We start from the raw sequence: 14,397 nt of genomic DNA on the forward strand, positions 1-14,397 counted from the left end.
GAAAGCTTAATTTTTTTGATCGGCTAAGGTATGGGAAGCTTACCTTGATGTTATTATATGATGAATGTGATTGTAATATTGATTTTGAGTATTCATCTAATTATTTGTTTTATACTAAATTAACTTTGGAAGCTATGTATGAATATCTGTACTGTAATTACATCATCTTGAAATTTTTGATAAGCTTTTCGATCGTCCGTGTTTAATTAATAAACATTAAATTCTATTATAGTAATTCACCTTTAGCATTTACTTTATTGAATTCAATCAGGAAATCACGTGATTGAATTCCTTAACTTCCTAAACAAGAATTCACGTATGAATTCTTTCTTTCATGGAGATATTGAATTCTTTCTTTTATGGAGGTAAGATTTGTTAGGAATATTATAAAATTAGGGTTCATTTAATTGTAATTAAAATCAAAATTTGGGTTCTAATATCCTTTTAATTAGGAGTTAATGGGAATTAGGGTTAGTATACCAAGTCTGCAGTATTCTTATCTTCTTTTGTGTTTCCAATTGGGCTTGAACCAAATTTAGGGCCCAACCCTTATTTCCTTCGAGGGGTCACTTGAGTGTGTCTCATTCTGCCATTTTTCTTCTTCCTCATCTCACTCAAACCAGAAGTTTGAAGCTTCTGCCTTTCTCTCCACCGCGAACGAACCATCATTGGGGGCGAGGATGATCTGCCTCTTGAGAAGCGGCAACGATCCCACAACGGCGTTGACGGAGCGAACTCCTTTCTTATCGGCGAGAGCGCGGCGACGGTGCGACGAAGGCGCAGTGAGGACACAACGTTCTCTCCACAGCAGTGTGCGTCGTAGTAACGGCTCTCCGAGACTCCGATGGCATTCTCGTAAATCTGTGGGTTACTGTTTTCACGTTTGGGTTGTTTTTATCTTCCTTGCAGGGCTGGGTTTTCTTGATTGGGATTAGGGTTCCGATTGAGGAATTTAGAGTTTTGATTTGGGAAAAATTAATTTGGGTTCTAATGCTTGCGATTATTATATTCTCGCGGTGATTGTGATGGCAGTGGTTACCGTTTCGTGGTGGTTGTCGGAGTTGCAAAAGTGGTGCAGCCATGGAAGTTGCGGTGAGTGGTCGTCGACTTGGCTTGGCCAAGGAGTGTTGCTCTGATTGACCATTCTGAAACGGCGAAGTTCTTCTTTGGGCCGGGAGTGAATCTGGGTTGATACAGTGGGAACATAATTGGGCCGCAGGCCCAGAGTTGAACATAAATGAAATTATTAAATTACAATAATAAGAATGTTTATTTGGTCCTAGTTTGAGATGTGTAGACTTCGTGATTATATTAAGGTAAAAAATACCTTTTCTTGTCCCAGTTTTGGTTGGTAACAGTCAAAATGGTTCCCATTTGTTTTTTCTGTTCACTTTAGTCCTGAAAAACGTAATTTATGTTCAATTTAGTCTTTTTTCTGTTCAATGTATTCCTAAAGAACATAATTTGTGTTCAATTTAGTCCTTGATTGTGGTTTACGAAGTTTGTAAAAAGGACTAAATTGAACACAAATTACGTAAAACAAACTAAATTGAACACAAATTACGTTTTTTAGGACTACATTGAACAAAAAAGTAAAATGAGGACCATTTCGAATATTTCCAACTAAAATTGGGAAAAAAAAGGTATTATACCTTATATTAACTAATAAAGTTAAATTGTAAAGAGAGAGAAGAAGATAGTAATAATATTAATTATTATTATTATTATTATAAGGAGAAATTTATTGGTTAGTAATTAATTGGAATCAGATTAATTACTGGAAAAGAGAAAGTAAATTGGAGTAAGAAGGAAAGTAATTTATTGGAAATCAAATTAATTAAAATTAACTATTTTGGAATTTGAAATTAATTTACTTTCAAAAAGAGAAGTAGTGATAATTTAATGATTAATTAAAGTAATAATGAGTTATTATTTTGGATTGAGTTGTGGTTCTTAAAGTATTATATAAATTTATATTGTCCTTATATAAGACTTTATATTGATGTGTAAGTAATGAAAAGGGGGGTGTGAATAGTATTTAGTTTGACTATGGATTGTGTTTGGTTGACTTTGTTAGTATTGTACACTTGAATAAACAGATGTGTCTATCCTGTGCCTAGTAAATCCTGAATTTTGAACTATCTACCGTATGATTGTGAACCTGTATGGGGAAGCTACAGGTGGTATGATTGTGAACCTGTATGGGGAAGTTATAGGTGGTATGATTGTGAACCTGTATGGGGAAGCTACAGGTGGTATGATTGTGAACCTGTATGGGGAAGCTACAGGTGCTATATTCGTGAACCTGTATGGGGAAAGCTACAGGTGGTAGGGTTAGGCACAAGAGATAGACCAATGTCCTTCATGATAATGTTGGGAATTCATAATAACTTGTGTCTAGAGATGATGTTGATAAGGATAAATGTGGATAGTATAGTAATGACATAGTTAATGAGAATGTTAATGATGATCATGATGATTTTGTTTGTAGATAGCATTATAGATAGTGAATTATTGTTAAGTTGTGTTTACTCATCTTATACACATTTTATTTTATTGTTATTGGTTGTGTTATGGTGGCTTACCCATATTTGTTTGTGCTTGTGGTTGTGTGTGTGTCTTGTGATGATCGTATGACCTTGGTTATACGGGAGTAGGGGGTGTAGCAGATGCTCCAGATTCATGATAGCGACGTGAGAGTGGGGGACAACCTGATTTATTTAAAGCTTTGGGTAATAAATTTCAGAAACAATGTAATTGGATTTACTTTATTTCATTGTTATTTTATAAATTTCGGCATTTTATAATTGGATTTCTACGATGGTATGATGATTTTAAAAGTTTTTAATTTTTCTCATAATCCGAACACATATAAAAAATCGGGATGTTATAGCCAGCAAAGGGAAAACGTTACACATCATCAGATATTAGCCAGCTGGGTACTACCTCTGCCGTTAACAAAGTTAACGCCGTAACAAAAAAGGACCTACTTGCACAGTTTTTGCAAAAGGTAGGACTTTAGTGAACTTTTTAAAAAAGGAAGGACCACTTTGAACAAACCCTCCCAAAAGAGGGACCAAAATAGATATTAAACCTTTCTTTTTCATCCACAATCCCTAAATCTCTACTTAATAACCTTTCTCTCGTGCTGATATCGTATATGCGAAACCCTTCCACTATATCCCTTTGTCTCTCCCTCATTGAGCCAAAAGTCATCGCGTTATTGTGAAAATGGAGTACTATGTAACGAAGTTTTGCTTACACACTTATCACTTAGTATTGCAACTTATTTTCAACCCCTTTTCTTCTCTCACAATATATTCTTTATTTTCATTTATAGTTTTTGCAAATTGTGGTTCTTGGTCGGATTATGGGTGTTGTGTTCTTCCAGCATTGTTGTATTGCATTTAGGGTTTTTGTAGCATGGAAAAAGAGTGTTGAAGGTTGTGGTTGTTGGTTGGATTGCGGGTATTGTGTTTTCGTTGTTTAATTAAGTGTATTGGTTATTTTTTTTCGATTGTGGATTTTGTATTTTTTTATTGAATTGTGCCTGTTTTTGTGGTTCTTTCATGTTGGCTTTGGGAGGGAATTTTGTGCTTCCATTTTCCAATTGTTGTGTCATTGTGATTCTTGTTTCCATGGTGTTGTTTGGATCTTTTTTATTTTTTCTTCTTTTATGTAATACTGAATATTTTGTTTTGTAAATGTGGATTGTAATCCATTGTTTTGTTTTCCAATCTTGCGGAAAAGGTCGTGCATTATAATTTTCAACTAGGTTGAGGTGTAGAGATTTGTGGTCGGGCTCCTTCAGAATGTGGTTGGGCTCTTTGAGCAAGTTTCGTAGGTGGTAAGGTGTAGAGGCAATCTAGCAAGGTCCACAACCGAGCTTTGGTCGCCTTCCTCGTGATTTCGTGAAATTCAATGTAGGTGCTCTGCTATAAATTTCCCTTGAATTCTCAAAGTATGTGTAGTGATTGTTTAGGTTTTATTGATACCATGTTTGTTTCCAGAACATTTTGGTAGTTTTCTTTTTAGATGTTGGTTTCATTAGTTATATATATATATATATATATATATATATATATATATATATATATATATATATATATATATATATATATATATTGTGGCATGTAATTTTTGTTCTTTTATGGTGATGTAGTAAAATAACTAAGATACTTCAAACATTGATTATGGGGAAAGAGGTTTAAATGAAAACGATGATGTGTTTTTTTCTTTAAAATTGATTTGTTTAAGTGATGTGTTTGACATGTTCAATTGTTTATTCTGATATGTAGGTCTATCAACAACATTCGTGTAGGAAAAATTACTTGGCACATGTGAACAAACTATTAACGGATGGACAAAAGTCATGTAAAGTCAACTCATTTTACATAACTATTGTCCATTCTTGTGGAGGTGAAAATTTGTAGAACCTTACTTTGAGAATTGTGTAGTAGATAGTTAGAGAGGAGGGGCATATTTCAAGTTAGATATGTGTTTATTCCATATACAAAGTTATATGTTTACTTAGGTTTAAGGGTTAGGATTCATGGAGAAATATTTAAGTTGTTTAAAGAAGATATTAATTGTCACACTTGAAGATTTTTTATACAATTAATGTTAATGTACACAATGTTTATGAAGAACTTGAAAAATGTTTAACAAACAACAAAGTGGTTGATATTTGTATATTATACATAATGTTAGGGTTGATTGAGTTTTTCTTCCCAAATAGATCTGGAAAATTTCATGTTGAGTTATTTGAACTATTAGATGATTTATCATGTATTGGAAAGTATAATTATGGGAGTGTTATCTATGACTATTTGGTTTCTAGTTTGTGTGGTTCTGCCTTTTACGTAAGGAAGAAACAAAATATACCACATCATGATGTTGTTCATTATGTATTCACATTGTAAGTATACTTGTATGTTTCTTACAAATTTGAATATGGTATAATTTTGTACATGTTACTTATTTTAAACTTAATTTTCTATGTAACATAAATTTGGGCAATGGAGCATGTGTTATTTGGTCAGAAGAAGTTGGCTAAAAGAAAAACATGTTTTCCTAGAATTCTTCATTGGTTTGATGTTAAAATTGGTGAAGCAGAAGTTCAAAAAGCTTTTGTCATTAATGAAGTGAGATAACCATTGATAGTATTAATGACTTTTTATGGATTTTTTTATTGATTTGAGTATGATGTTTGTGCTTTTTTTTGTTTTGCACATGTGATTATTAAGGTCTTTGTATCAAATGAAGAAATGTGTAGTGACATTGTTAAAGAAGCCTTTGATTCTCATCATAATGGTAGAGTAAAGAAGAACTTCCAAAAGGAATGTTTGTCAGATCTTATTGCAAAAAAAGAAGCTTTGGTTGCTATGGTTGTTGAGCAAGAGGATTCCATTATGAAGCTTGAGAAAGTGGTAGAGAAGCTGGAAATGTTTGTTACACAAAAGAGGCAACGAAAATTTGAAGATATCTATACTCTATTTCACAAGTCGAATTCAGTGAACTTAGACTGTGACATAGTAGATGGTGGTTGGTAAAAGTTACGATCAAAGAGGTGCTGATGATTTATTTGAAAAAGACATGGACAATAAAAAATTTGACTTGTACACGTGTTTAAAAGGTCAACCTAGGAAGTGTGTCAAAAGTGTTGTTTTTAGAACTCCTTGGACAAGATTATCAAGGAAAAATCATAGGCCCATTGAATGGTTAATGAATTTCTTTGTCTTGTAAGATATGTTTTTGTTGATATGTATTGTCAAAAATCATATTTGTTATTTTGAATGACCTTATGATTTTTATTATTGGATGAATATACATTGAATTCATGGTCCATTAATGTTTATTAGTGACACTCATAATAATATCACAGTTCTTAGGAAAATAAAAGACTCTAGATACTAAGAAAATAATCGACAAAAGTTGTCAACACTTCTTTTGCTTTCAAATATGCTTTCAGTCAACTATTCCTTTATAGTCGTAATTGTTATGTCCTCTTGCTCCTCTCTAAACAAGTTATTAACAATCACCCTACATCATCTTCCAAGTCAACATTTTCACCACTATATGTAAACCTGAACAAAAAGAACATAATGAACTATGAAGGGGACTAAATTCTCCTTAATCCTAAAAGCTCTTTTACCAACACTCCACCTACTAATTAATTATACAACTATAAGGCTAGAAATTACCACACGTTCTAACATATCGACTAATAATTTGAAAGGTGTGGCCTTCAAGTGCTCTTTTAGAAATTACTTTAGACAAGCATTCAAATAAAGTATATGTTGTGTTTAAACTCTGTGACTAACTCTAAGTGTAGCCTGCAACTGTAAATCAAAGCATGGGTTTGTAAATTGAAGACAACAATGAACATATTCAATATTAAATTTAAACAGTTACACCATACTACCGTTTCACTTTGTTCATAGTCTATTTTAGTATACCTTGCACATTTTTCAAAAAACAAACAAGTTATATCTTAACTTCACAACCAAATGTATAGTACTTCAATGAGACCTCTTATCGGGCTCAAACTCACTTATGTTGACAATGACGTTGACAATGACGTGAAGAAAATGGAAGCACAATATTCAATCCCAAAGTCATGAACAAACAACAATGACATTGATACAGGAATTGGAAAATGGAAGCACACTATTTGTTCCTAAAGTCGCAAAGAAACAACAATGTCGCTAACATAGGAACTAGAAAATGGAAGCACAATATTTATTTCCAAAGCTGCAAAGAAACAAGCACCAACAACCATAATTCAGCCTTAAACATGTATAGGGTCAATACCCACAATCCAACCAACAACAACAATATTCTTTTTCGCTACTGTGAATCCCTAAAAGTAACACCCTAAACCCAGCCTACCAAACCTAACCACCTAAATGCAGGGCCAAACCCTAAATTGTAAAATCAACCATAATCCTACCAAACCCCTATACTAGCGGAAGAGAAAACACTCAAACCCACAGGAGAGAAAACTTCACAACCAACAAAGAGAAAACCTTCATAATTAACCACCTAAATGCAGTGCCCTCTAAACAATTATTGGAGAGAAAATGTTCAAAGCAATTGCAACAACCACCTATACGTAATACCCTCCAACGAAACTAGTGGGAGAGAAAACATTCAAAGCATTACAACTTTACCAATTTACTCTTGTTTTTCACAGAATAACAATGCAACATTTTACAAACGAATGATGTGGCTGCATGTCAATGTACTGGTACTTATCTAAAAAATGTTTAGTTTGGCAACTTGGGTGTTTACTTAGCAGATAACGCAAGCAATGCAATTTTTGGACCTCCATGTGTCATTTATTCTCTTCCTTATCTTTAGAATTTTTCCGGTTGATAGCATGGCACACTCCCACGTGAACGATATCATCAAGCTCGTTTTAGTAAGATTCATTCTCCCTCTTGTCATGGAATGATACAAAGTTCATTAAAGATTAGCCTTGAATGTAAATTTGTGGTGTTGTACTGATCTGGTGAATTTGACGCTAATATTGTTGGGGCTGTGTGAAAAGATGCATTAACATTATTCACAATGATTGAATCTCATCAATTTGTTTTCTCGCACCATAATGGATTTTTGGAATTGTGTTGTGCAAAAGATGGAGGTACTAAAAGTGTTATAACCCATAAAAGAAGGACGAGATCCAGGTTTGAAAGATGGAGATCGAGCTGTTACGGTGAGAGGCAATGCTACTTAAGAGGTTGGATTAGAGACAGTGGTGTTGAGCAATGTGCTTGTGGATTCTAAGATAATGTTGATTGTTTTCAAAAAAGGAAACAAATACTCTGAAATAGGTGAACACAAAGAGGGAGATGAAAATGCATGATTAGAGAGGATGATCAACATTCTAAAAGTGCAGGAGAGCAAGAAGCAATGCAAGAGAATTCACATGGAGGAGAAAATGAAATAGAGGATTAATAAGAAAGAGAAAAAGATTAGAAGGCTGAAACAAAGAATTTAAGTATTAAAGGAAGTGATAGTCATTGAAAGGGAACACAGTCTCTAGTTGTGAGTAATAGTGTTTTTTTGTTGAGGGAGTTTAACTCTCACGAATTTTTTTTTTTATGTAAGAGAATATAATATTAATTTTTATTCATTAAATTTTATAGTTTGCTTTGGTTGCTTGTTACTCTATGGATTGATTGTATTAATCTTGTTTATCTTGATTGAATTAGGTGAAAATGTTTTGATTTTAGAAGCCGTGTTGAATGATGAGAATGGTAATTGATGATGTGATGTCTAGATTAAACTCTGTAATGGTACTAGGAGTGATAACAGGTCGGATCGAGTACAAATAGTGTCTACCTACTACTCGATCTGCATTAACAAAATTATACTTATTATCTATCACACTATCTATTAAATACCTACATAAAATTCACAGATTTTTTTTGACCCATGAATATCTGTTGGATACCTGCAAATATTTAAAAAAAAAATAGTTTATACAATTCTAACAAAATCCATCTAGGATTTACCATCCCAACCCACATAAGGGATAGAAGAAACACAAAAAACAAAAGTTCGTGTTATTAGAAGAAACACACATAATACGAACAAATCGTACAAAGACAAAAAAAACAAAAAAAACAAAAACAAAAACGACCGTTCAAAGCCCTTTTCCTTTCTTGAAGAAAAAGATATAAACTTGATATTGAAATCTTAGTTTAATATTTAGCATTAGTTTTATCTCATGAACCTTTTTATATTATTTTTATGAATATAGAAAAAAAAAGTATTTTATACTTTTTATAATTGATTTTTAATTGTAGGTTAATTATCATAGATTTTTTTAGTATTTATGTATCTTAAATTTGGATTAATTTATGATAAATTACTTTTTAGTGTTAATCCTTTAAAAAAATAGATATTACGAAATAAAATGAAAAAATAAATTTCTTATTGATAACATGATTATTTTCATTGAGAAAAGGTACAATTTTAATTTAAAAATCTAAAAAAAAAACTAAAAATAATCCTTCACATGATATATTATTTTTATTATATTAATAACAATAATTAAATATGTAAATTTTGAATATATTGAATTCCTCACTGCTCTCATATTGTACTAAAAAAACTAGCTGAGCTCGGACCACAACCATTGCATTCTCCATTTCAAAATTTCATTACCTTTGGATGAATCTAATTTTGTAAAGAAGATCATACGAAGTAAACTTCCAATTAGACATAAAATGTCCAATGTTCTCATGAAAAAAAATTGTTTTTTCACACATTCATGTTGCATAATGAGTGTGTAAGTTCTTTCTTTTTTTAATTGTCTCAAAAATAAATAAACTTTGGTCAAACATTATTTTCACCAATTAAAAAATCACTAATTAAAATTAACACTATTTTCAACTTCAACCCCACAAAATATTATGGCGTGAATAAAGCAGATTCCTTTTGATTTAAGGAAAATGATATTTTGACACCAATTTTTGACACTATTTTGATACTGTACATGTGTCAAAACGTGGTTGGACGATTTCAAATTAAAAAAAGCTGAGACAATAGTATATTTGGAAGAAAAACACCAAAGTTTTTTTTTTTAATTTGAAATCGTCCAACTACATTTTAACACGTGTGCAATGTCAAAATAGTTTCAAAAAATTGGTGTCAAAATATCATTTTCCTTGATTTAATTGGACCTAGTTATATTCAAATGCTGCAATGAAATACGTGCAAAAGTAAAACATTACGAACGATTATCAGAAAAGGAAAAAGTAAAAGATGAGATGCAATTACTTTGTTTCCTTTTTCTTTTCAACTTTCTATATTGAAATTGTTTTACGTCCCACTAATTCAAACGTAGTCTAATTCATTCATTAAAGGGACAGATTTCTTTGAACATAATTTTAATAATAAAATTTGCTTCAGGAAATCAATCATATTGTTATTCGGAAGAGTTAAATCCAGAATTCCTATCACTTTTTATTCTATATATCATATATCAATCATATATCATACCACGCTTTCATGTTGGTCGCAAGAACAGAAGTTCAAATAATCATATATATTTCATTATTATTCTTTTTAGGTTATTTGGTAAATTTTGAATGAGGTTGAAGAATGGAAGAACAACCATGTGCTCACTCTCATAAAGAGGAAACCAACCATAAGAGGTATCACAGGTCTTATCAAACACAAGCTCATCAATGGCTGCTTATATTCTCAGCATCTTCATTCTTCTCTCCATTATATATAATGAATTTTACGTGGAAAGAGTCAATATACACAGATCTTTACAATAATAAAATACTATTTATTCTGAACTAAACTTTTACTATTTATTTTTTATATTATTCTAAACTATTATAAAAGACTTCTTATCAATAAAAATATTTTATGTGTATATAAATCCATGTTATATAATATACAAAGTGAAACTTTGTTTGTATATTAATGTTCTACTTCTTTTTCGATTTTCAAGAGGATAATAACTCTTTTATAACATAATTTAAAATGTTTTATGATAAAATATATTCTTTGGATATTTTTAAATAAACTAAAAGTATAGTTTTATTAAAGAACTAGATTAACAAAATTTTAAATTCCAATTAAATATATAAATTTGAAAATTTTCTCATTTTAATAAGTTTAATTTTGATTTTGTATGTTATTGACTTGACTAAAATCAAAACATTGCTGGAATTTTTTCGATTAATGTCAATTTGGGATTTTTCTATTAATGTTAATAAAATTTATTTTGTGATTTAAGTTGTTAGAATATTTCTAAAAATCACATTTCATGTTTAGTATTAACTAGAGTTTTCTCAATCTAATGTTGAAAAGACTATTTCCTTACGAGTGTGAATTATTATTTTTTTTTCAATTGACGCTTAGGTCACCTTTTTTTAATTGATGTTTGCAGTAATTGTTTTATAATTCAACATGTTATTTTTGTCACTAATTTATTAGTATTTTTTTCTTCCGATATTTGTAGGAAAACTTTTAGCCAACATTTATTAAAATTATACTGTACCAATATCAATGGGAAAAACTTATCACTTGACGTTAATGAAAAAGTTAAGAAAAAAAATCTTAAATATTAACATGTTAAAATAGTGATGGAGACTTTTACAAATATCAGCTAAAAAAAACTTGACAAATAAAAACGAATAACATATCAATCAAGATAATACAAAATAATTAATTTTGATATTTTCATTTTTTTAAATTTAAATAATTTTTTATATTTAGTAGTAATTGAATTATTTTATTCAAACAAAATAATTAAAATTAATTAAATTTCAATGTTTTTACATAAACAAAATATTTGAGAAAATAACATAATTTAAAATAATATCAATTCAAATTTAAGTATTTGGTCGTATTTGTGAAATTCTGTATCTAAACACAAGATAAAATAAAAATTAAAATGTGAGCATTCCATTTTCTTCCCAATGGTAAAGAAAGAAAAGTTTATAAGTTGTTTTCTTCCCTTTCTCCACTACAATTTATTTTCATTGTATACTCTTTTATAGTCATAAAAAAAACATGGAATGAAATAAGTTACAAGATTTTTTTTTTATCGTCAAATTTTAATTATTAATATTTTGTTAATAAAAAATTGAATCTATAATCTTTTTTATTCTGTCATTTAAATCTTTTAAATCAATCTTAAAAAAAATAATCATTCAGTTTCATCTTTTACTACTAAATCAATATTGTAACTTGAGACAAATTGCAAGTCTGCTATTACTTTTATGATTGATGATAATAAATGTTTCAACCTCAGCATTATGATAAAATTCATCACTTTTACGTTTTGTTTGCTTTCGCTTTATAAAGCATGATAGCTTGATTACGAGTTATTATGGTCGTCACTTTTGATTTCAATGCTATATTCTTTAGTCTGCCTAATAGACTAAAATTTAAAGACTTAATTTTTTTTCTCAAAATTTGTGTAAATATTTTATTTTTATTTATGTATAAGGAGTTTCCAATTTCCAACTCTAGATCACCAGTTTTATCTTCAATTTTTTCTGTGTTGTTTGGTTGGACTCGGGTGTTAAAAAACATTCTAATGTTAAAATTAATTTTGTCTAAAATCATTACCAAACTTGTATTTACGAGATTTGGAATAAATTTTTAATTAGTGCTAATCTAATTACGATACAAACGATAAAAATCTCACTTAAAATTGATGTAATTATTTTTAACATTAATGTTATTTATAATTCGATTGACTGATCTATCGATCGATCGGTCTACTAAACATTTTTTTGAAATCAAAAACCTTGTTGATTGCTTGATTGATGGTTAACCAGACAATCATATTATACATAAAAAAAAATGAGGTGATTTTTTATTTGATTCAACTATTAAAACAAATAGTGCTTAAAATTTTTGGATAGATCAACTCAATTGTACCATTAACTTGTTGTATTTAACTGACACGGATTGAGAATTCCTCGTTGCAAGTAAGTGTTAATTAAGGAAGGTTGACTACAATTAAATTAGTAGCCTTACAAATTTAATTCATTTTGGAAATTCTGACGTTGACTGTGCAGTTTCAAAATCATTTTGGTCTCCATCACAGCATTTTCTTAGCTTGCATGTTGAAATTAAAATGATATTCTCATTTTTGTTTTGTTCAGAAGATATTGCGTTATCAGTTAAGCCTGCACGATGAGATTCCATTCTTGTTAAAATTTCAAAAAAAAAATTCTTTTAATAACACTTTTTTAATAATTTTTTGATAAAGGTAATAATTTGTGATTGATTCATTTCAAATATTTTTTAGACATAAATTCAAATAAATCAATAAAGTGATGACACCTGTATAATTGTCAAAAAATTGTTAAAAAAATTTGTCAAAATATCACCATCCTAATTTCAAAAGGTTGAATGTAATATCAACACGCAACATGTCCATTTTCTTTGCTTCCACATCTTACACACTAATCTTTTTTTAATTAGAATAATCACTATATTCATAACACGTAATTTTTTTTTAATTCAAATTACATTATTAGTAGGTTGTATCTTGCAATAACAGGCAATGGATGATTCCGATTATTTAAAGTGAATATGATAAAAGAAGAAATGGATTTTTCGTAACTTACAATATTCATTTTGAAAACGTCTTTTCTATATTATGATTGGAATCATAAAATTAAACACAAATAAAGAGTATTATTGGAATATAAAAAATCTTTTGAAAAAAATAAATACAAATAAAAATTCCACTTCTTTTATGAGTTTTTCTTTTCATACATAAACTTAATTTTTGTAAAATGACACTAATAACTGTCCCAAAGTTTATTTGCATAGACTTTTGCTTAATGTTCACGTATCATTTTAAAATATAAAGTCAAATATATACCTCAGTAATTTAATTCAGAAAAAAATAGATAATGAAAATGAAGTGAATAACATAATGATTACAATGTTGCATGAAAAGAAGCACTATAATAGATTTAAATAACTAGAGTGTCAAGTATCCAACCCAGCTATGCTTGGCTTCAAAGTACAATGTGGTTGTTGACACACAGATATAAAACCTAAGCTTTTGAACCTTAGAGATTACATTTCGCAAGTACAATGAATTCATTACAATCGCTTCATAATGTTGAGAGAGACGTTTTCTATAAGCAATTATCATTCTGTGCTTTCATGTTTCTCAAAAGAAGAGAGGTTCAGATAACGATATATCTCATTGTTATTATTCTTCGGTTTATCATCTAACTTTTGAATCAGGTGGAAGAACAATCATTCATGAGCTGATTCTCATGCTTCTGCACCTTCTTCTTCTTGCTATTCCATCTTCCTCCATTTCTCCACCAAAGCAGAGACCATGAAGGAGCAAACAATGGCATCCAACAAAACCAGCTACAAGTTTATTGCATCAGTATTTCATTCATCACTTTGGCTGCTTGGTTAGTTCATGATGAACTTCTTCTGCAGAACCTCTACAATGGATTATGACCTTGTTTTAAGTTTTCGGTTAATTCAAACACTAGGAATGGCCATGTCTTCCATTTTTTTCTTCATTCTTTTGTAAAGAGTAGTAATATTTCCAAGTTTATTCTCAAAGAAAAATTTGCCTTATCTTTCTATGTTATGTATTATCCTTTTTGTTAATTATTTGTTGTTCTATGTTCCTGATGCTCCATCTCATATGCTGTAGGAAAACTGAACAAAGATTCCCAGTTGGATGTCTTTTACAGTTTTAGGTCTCTAGTAGCATCTTTGTTCCTCGTAATTGTCAAAGGTGCCTTCTACTTTCTTTCTTTCTGTATATATCACACCCAAGTTCATTGTAGTTCTAATATAGAGAGAAAGTCTAACTATAACAACTTTGTAATGGTAACAACATTCGTATTTTATAATCATTTTATACCATAATAA

At 30.0% G+C, this 14,397-nt stretch overlaps 1 long non-coding RNA gene across 1 annotated transcript; it reads left to right on the top strand.

Annotated features, from left to right (window-relative positions):
• The first annotated feature begins 481 nt into the window (after nucleotides 1–481).
• On the top strand, nucleotides 482–1,397 carry LOC111242684. Its single transcript, XR_002669972.1, has 2 exons — nucleotides 482–863; nucleotides 1,033–1,397. It is a non-coding gene; the product is annotated as an uncharacterized LOC111242684 (long non-coding RNA).
• Nucleotides 1,398–14,397: the final 13,000 nt, after the last annotated feature.

Source organism: Vigna radiata, chromosome 10 (assembly GCF_000741045.1).
Source record: "Vigna radiata var. radiata cultivar VC1973A chromosome 10, Vradiata_ver6, whole genome shotgun sequence".
Taxonomy (NCBI): Eukaryota; Viridiplantae; Streptophyta; class Magnoliopsida; order Fabales; family Fabaceae; genus Vigna; species Vigna radiata.